This window comes from Rhinopithecus roxellana, chromosome 7 (genome assembly GCF_007565055.1).
Source record: "Rhinopithecus roxellana isolate Shanxi Qingling chromosome 7, ASM756505v1, whole genome shotgun sequence".
Classification (NCBI taxonomy): domain Eukaryota; kingdom Metazoa; phylum Chordata; class Mammalia; order Primates; family Cercopithecidae; genus Rhinopithecus; species Rhinopithecus roxellana.
This window is the reverse complement of record NC_044555.1, coordinates 97,185,904-97,192,151: the sequence shown is the minus strand read 5'-3', so window position 1 is coordinate 97,192,151 and position 6,248 is coordinate 97,185,904.

The window sequence follows — 6,248 nt, the reverse complement described above, 5'->3', positions numbered from 1 at the left end:
ATCCTCACCCCAAGCGCTTGGTTACAACCTTGTTTAGATATGACGCCTTAATAAAAATTGCTATACAATGGGATATTATTCAGCCATAAATAAGATTGAAATCCTGTCATTTGCAGCAACGTGGATCAGCTTGGAGGACATTATGTTAAATACGCCAGACACAGAAAGGTAAATACCACATGTTCTCACTCATGTGGGAGCTAAAGAAGTTGATCTCATAGAAGTGGAGAGTAGAATAGTGGTTACTAGAAGCTGGGAAGGGTTGAGAGAGTGAAAAGGGAGAGGTTGGTTAAAGTAGGGATCCCCAACCCCCGGGCCATGGACCAGAACTGGTCTGTGGCCTGTTAGGAACCGGGTTGCACAGCAGGAAGTGAGCAGTGGGCAAGCGAGCATTACCGCCTGAGCCCCACCTCTTGTCAGATCAGTGGTGGCACCAGATTCTCATAGGAGCGTGAACTCTATTGTGAACTGCACGTGAGGGATCTAGGTTGTGTGCTGCTTATGAGAATCTAATGCCACCTGCCCCATCCGTGGAAAAACTGTCTTCCATGAAACCGGTCCCTGGTGCCAAAAAGGTTGGAGACCACTAGGTTAAAGGATAGAAAAATACAACTAGATTGGAGGAGTAAGTTCTGGTGTTCTATAGCACTGTAGGGTGTCTATAGTTAAGAATTTAAGACATATCTTTGGATAACTAGAAGACAGGATTTTGAATGTTCCCAACACAAAGAAATGATAAATGTCTGCAGTGACAGATAGAATACCCTAATTTGACCACTATACATTGTATGTATTGAAACATCACTGTGTAGCCCATAAATACATACAATTATGTGTCAATTAAAAAAATTAAGAATTACCTCTTAATGTATTATGTTTGGAAGGTACTGACTGTATATCTCAAACTGTTTAAATGAACCCACCCAGACAGCTGGTGGAGGGTGCATGCTGTATCTAAACCAACACTGACCTGCACTTCCAGTTTTCCATCATGACAGATGATTACTTAATTTGACAGAGGTGAGATGTAGAGTATGCTCTCTGTCTGCAGCACACAGCTGGGCAGTGGCTGAATTATATGCCTCCGTGCTCACCAACTGCCATGGCATCTTTGAGCTCATGCTCCCATTCTAAAAGGACACATCCAAGTCACAAGGGGTGGGTAATCTGTTCCCCCTTTAGTCTCCCTCCATGGTGGGAGAAGCTCTTTGTTTTTTACTCAGAATCTTAGTTGGCACCTCATTATGTTAAAAATCAGATTGAAAGAACTATTTCATCTCTATTAAGCACAAATGTATAGAAGCTACTTATTAAGGAGAACGAGGTTGTTTTGATAACTATAAAATGTTGCAATTGGGTTGAATGACAGTGAATAGTCTCAGCACTCTATGTCTATGTTTTAGCTGCACAGCAAGGTCCTGATTTGCGTGGAGACCAGATTGCTCAATTTTATCAAAGTCCACAGTCTTTCTGAAGCTTACAAGAAGTTTGGGCAGAAGCATAACTCCTGAGGTTTGAAGACAAATGAGTAACCTGATGGCTTCTGCTAACCTACTGGTGGTCTTCAGTTGCCATTCTGTATATAACTTACCAGCTGTTTGTTCAGTGTTTTTTGTTTTTGTTATTCTTAAACAGTTTCAAAATATTATGTATTTCAACACACACGTGTTTTTTTGTATTCAATGTTTATAGAGGGCCGGGCACAGTGGCTCACGCCTGTAATCCCAGCACTTCGGGAGACCCAGGCAGGCGGATCACCTGAGGTCAGGAGTTCGAGACCAACGTGGCCAACATGGCGAAACCCCGTCTCTACTAAAATTACAAAAATTAGCCAGGCGTGGTGGCGCACACCTGTAGTCCCAGCTACTCAGGACGCTGAGGCAGGAGAATCGCTTGAACCCAGGAGGCAGAGGTTGCAGTGAGCTGAGATTGCGCTACTACACTCCAGTCTGGGCAACAGAGCAAGACTTCATCTCATTAAAAAAAAAAAAAAAAAAAAGTTTATGGAAACTTGGGCCTGTTCCGACAGAACCCCAGGATCCCACAGGACAATCAAAACCACTGCTGGAGCCTCAATATGCCCAGTTATTTTGAGAGCTTTTGGGAAGCCGACATTTGATGAAATGACAGGTTTTTTTTTTTTTTTTTGTCTTTTCCTCCCAAATGTCAGGCTCAACATGATCCATCAATATTTATTGAGTGCCTGTCCCTCCAGAGGCATGGCACCTTGCTTGGTTACAGAATGAATATAGTATAATTTTGTAAGATAAATTAACAATCTACTCTGGGCTAAGAGTTGTAAGGAGCATACTAGTTTGGTCTAGTTGGGTAAAGTCCTTCAGACTTGGGCCCAGGTAACATTAGGGTTTTATATGTTTTCACTAAATAGCTTCCACCTCAGTGGCATTAGAACATAGTTGTAGCTCCCCCTGTTGAGAAATTATATTTCTTTGCACTCCAATATGTCAGCACCAGAAGCCACCCCACACTGGACATGATCATAATTTGTTGAATGGAGCAGACTGTTTCTGTTCCCATAATGTGACTCTCTTGCTCCTTAGCAGGAATATGCAAGGTGGCTGGAAGAGAGGTGATGTGCTTGTATAAGAAATAGGTTTAGACACACAGAATGGCATTGGGTGGCTGAGAGTTGTGTTCCTTACTGTGAAGCTACCCTCTTAGAGGCATTGGGCCCTTCCTATGATGAGATAAGAAGAGACAGAGAGAGGCTATCTTGAGGCCTGAAGAGGAGACGACAGTTTATAGTATGTTTACTGGTTGAAAATTATCCCACAGAGAAAAAAAATCCATGAGGCAGAAGGAGAGAAAGAATAGTTAAGAGTAAACCACATGGAAAGGAAAATCGGAGTAACTTTCAGAATCACTTGCTATGCAGAAAGGACAGGAAGGTAGTATTAAATGTGGACTCTTGTAAAGCAGGAAGCACAACTTGTATACAATAGAATGTTTAAATCACATTTTAACTGACAGGAAGCTGCTGAGTTTCCAAACGTCAGGCAGATATTGAAACTAAAAGTTACTATAGTCACGTTCCATCTAAATGGTATTTTGGAATGACCCAAGGTTACCATATGGGTCAACATGTGTACGTGGGTTTCTGTGTATCCGCATAGGAGATGGGGGCTGGCCAAAGAGCTGGATGGGACAATCATATTCCCCACTCCCACATATCCTAGCAGAATGGAAAGGATGTCTTGGACTGGACAGAGTGGGAAACCCCCATCTTTTTGAGGGACAGTGCTGGTATGAGTAACGCAAACATTTCCCTAAGCTTTCTCTAAAAACATCCAAATGAATTTCAGGAACTCTGCATGAAGACGTTGCCACCCCGCTGGCATATGTCTCAGCAATGGCCTCTTTCCCAGAATTGTGGTCGGGCCAGAGGTGGGTAGCCATAGTGACCTGAGTACATGAAGTCATGCTCCTTGGTGAATTGGTTCTTATTTATCTGGCCTAGCATATCTTCTTGTGGTCTGTGGTACTCATGAATGATGGGGCTTAAAAGGGAACCATGGGGTTAATCCAGTTGTTGGATCCAAATAGGATGGGACTGTTCCTGTTGGGTAGATGGGTCTAACTGGCCCTGCAGCCTTGGAGAAGGTCAAATAGACATTGCTAATAGTCAGCAGTAGGCTGGGAAAGTACAGGTAACATCCTTTGCTCTGAGGAATGTTACACAGTGGGTCCTGCAAGCAGGGTGCACAGAGCACTTGATTGTGAAAAAGAAACACCTTTATTTTCAATCTCGCTCCCTTTTTGGACATTTTTTTGAGGCAAAATTCATATAACATACAATTAACCATTTCAAAATGTACACTTCGGTAGTTAGTGAATTCACAATGTTGTGCAACCCCTGGCTCTCTCTAGCTTTAAAACTTTTTCATCGCTCCATTAAAACACTCCACACCCATTAAGAGAAGTCACTCGCCAACTCCCATCCGCCTCCCCACTAAGTAACATCTAATCTTCCTTCCATCTCTCTGAATTTACCTATTCTGGGTATATCATATTAATGGACTCATATAATATGTGACCTTTTGTATCTGGCTTCTTTTGCTCAGTATGTTTTCAAGGTTTATCCAAGTTGTACCATGTTTTAGTACTTTGTTCCTTTTTATGGCTGAATAATATTTCATTGTATCATGTAACACAATTTGTTTATCCATCATAATGGATATTTGGATTGCTTCCACCTTTTGGCTCTTGGGACCAATGCTATATAAACATTTGTGTACAAGTTTCTGTGTGAACATGTTTTCATTTCATTTGGATATATGCTTGGGAGTGGAGAATTACCGAGTCATGTGGTTATTCTATCGTTAACTTACTTATTTATTTTGCGATGGAGTTTCACTCTTGTTGCCCAGGCTGGAGTGCAATGGCACGATCTCGGCTCATTGCAACCTCCACTTCCTGGGTTCAAGTGATTCTTCTGCCTCAGCTTCCTGAGTAGCTGAGATTACAGGCATGTGCCACCACGCCCAGCTCATTTTGTATTTTTAGTAGAAATGAGGTTTTACCATGTTGGTCAGCTGGTCTTGAACTCCTGACCTCAAGTAATCCATCTGCCTCAGCCTCCCAAAGTGCTGAGATTACAGGCATAAGCCACCGCACCCAGCCTACCTTTAACTTTTTGAGGAACCACCAAACCATTTTCCAAAGTGGCTGTACCATTTTATGTTACCAGTAGCAATGTATATAGGTTCCTATTTCTCATCCTCACTATCATTACTTTTCTTTTTTTGATTTAAGCCATCTTAGTGGATATGAAGTGGCATCTCATTATGGTTTTGATTTGTATTTCCTTAAAGATCATTGATATTGAACACTTTTTCATGTGCTTATTGGCTATTAGTATATTTTCTTTGGAAAAATGTCCATTCTAGTACTTTGCCCAGTTTTTAATCAGACTGTTTGACTTTTATTATTATTTTTTGAGACAGGCTGGAGTGCAGTGGCACAATCTCGGCTCACTGCAACCACCATCTCCTGGTTTGAGCGATTCTCCTGCCTCAGCCTCTCGAGTAGCTGGGACTACAGGCGCACAACACCACGCACAACTAATTTTTGTATTTTTAGTAGAGACAGGGTTTCACCATGTTGGCCAGGTTGGTCTTGATCTCTTGACCTTGTGATCTGCCCACCTCGGCCTCCCAAACTGCTGAGATTACAGGTGTGAGCCACTGCACCCGGCTGATTGTTTCACTTTTTATTGTTGAATTGTAAGAGGTCTTCATATATTCAGGATATTAAACCATTATCAGATATATGATTTGCAAATATTTTCTCTCACTCTGTAGTTTGTCTTTTTCATATTCTTGATAATATCCTTTGACGGACAAAAGTTTTTCACGTTTATGAAGTCCAACTTATCTATTTTTTTCTATTGTTGCTAATGTTTTTGGTGTCAAATCTAAGAATCCACTGCCAAATCTGAGATCATGAGGATTTACTTCTATGTTTTCTTCTATTAGTTGTATAGTTTTATTCCTTATATTTAGGTCTTTGACTTACTTTGAGCTATTTTGTATGTGATGTGTGGTAGCAGTCCAACTTCATTCTTTTGCATGTGGTTATCCAGTTGTCTCAACACTATTTGTTAATACTATTCTTTCCCCCATTGAATGTTCTTGGAATCCTTGTTGAAAATCAGTTGACCACAGAGGTCTGCATTCATTTCTATTATTTCTCTATCTTATTCCATTGGTCTGTATGTCCACCTTTATGCCAGTACTACACTGTTTTGATTACTGTAGTTTTGCAGTGAGTTTTGAGATCAGGAAGTGTAATCCTACTTTGTTTTTCTTTCTCAATACTGTTTTGGCTGTCCAAGGCTCCTTGAGTTCCCTTATGAATTTGAAGATTGGCTTTTCCATTGTTGCAAAAAAAAAAAAAAAAAAGGCCATTGGAATTTTGATAGGGATTGCACTGAATATGTAGATGGCTTTGGAGACTATTGCCATTTGGATATTTTGTCTAGTACATGAACACAGGATGTCTTTCCATTTATTTAGATGTTTTAAAATTTCTTCCAGCAGTATTTTCTAGTTTTCAGTGTACAAGTCATTTACCTCCTTGGTTAAATGTATTACTAGGTATTTTGTTATTTTGGATGCTATTATAAAGGAGATTGCTTTTCTTCATTTTATTTTCAGACTGTTTATTACTGGCATTTAGAAACATAACTGAATTTGTGTGTTGATCTTATACACTACAACTTTGCTGAA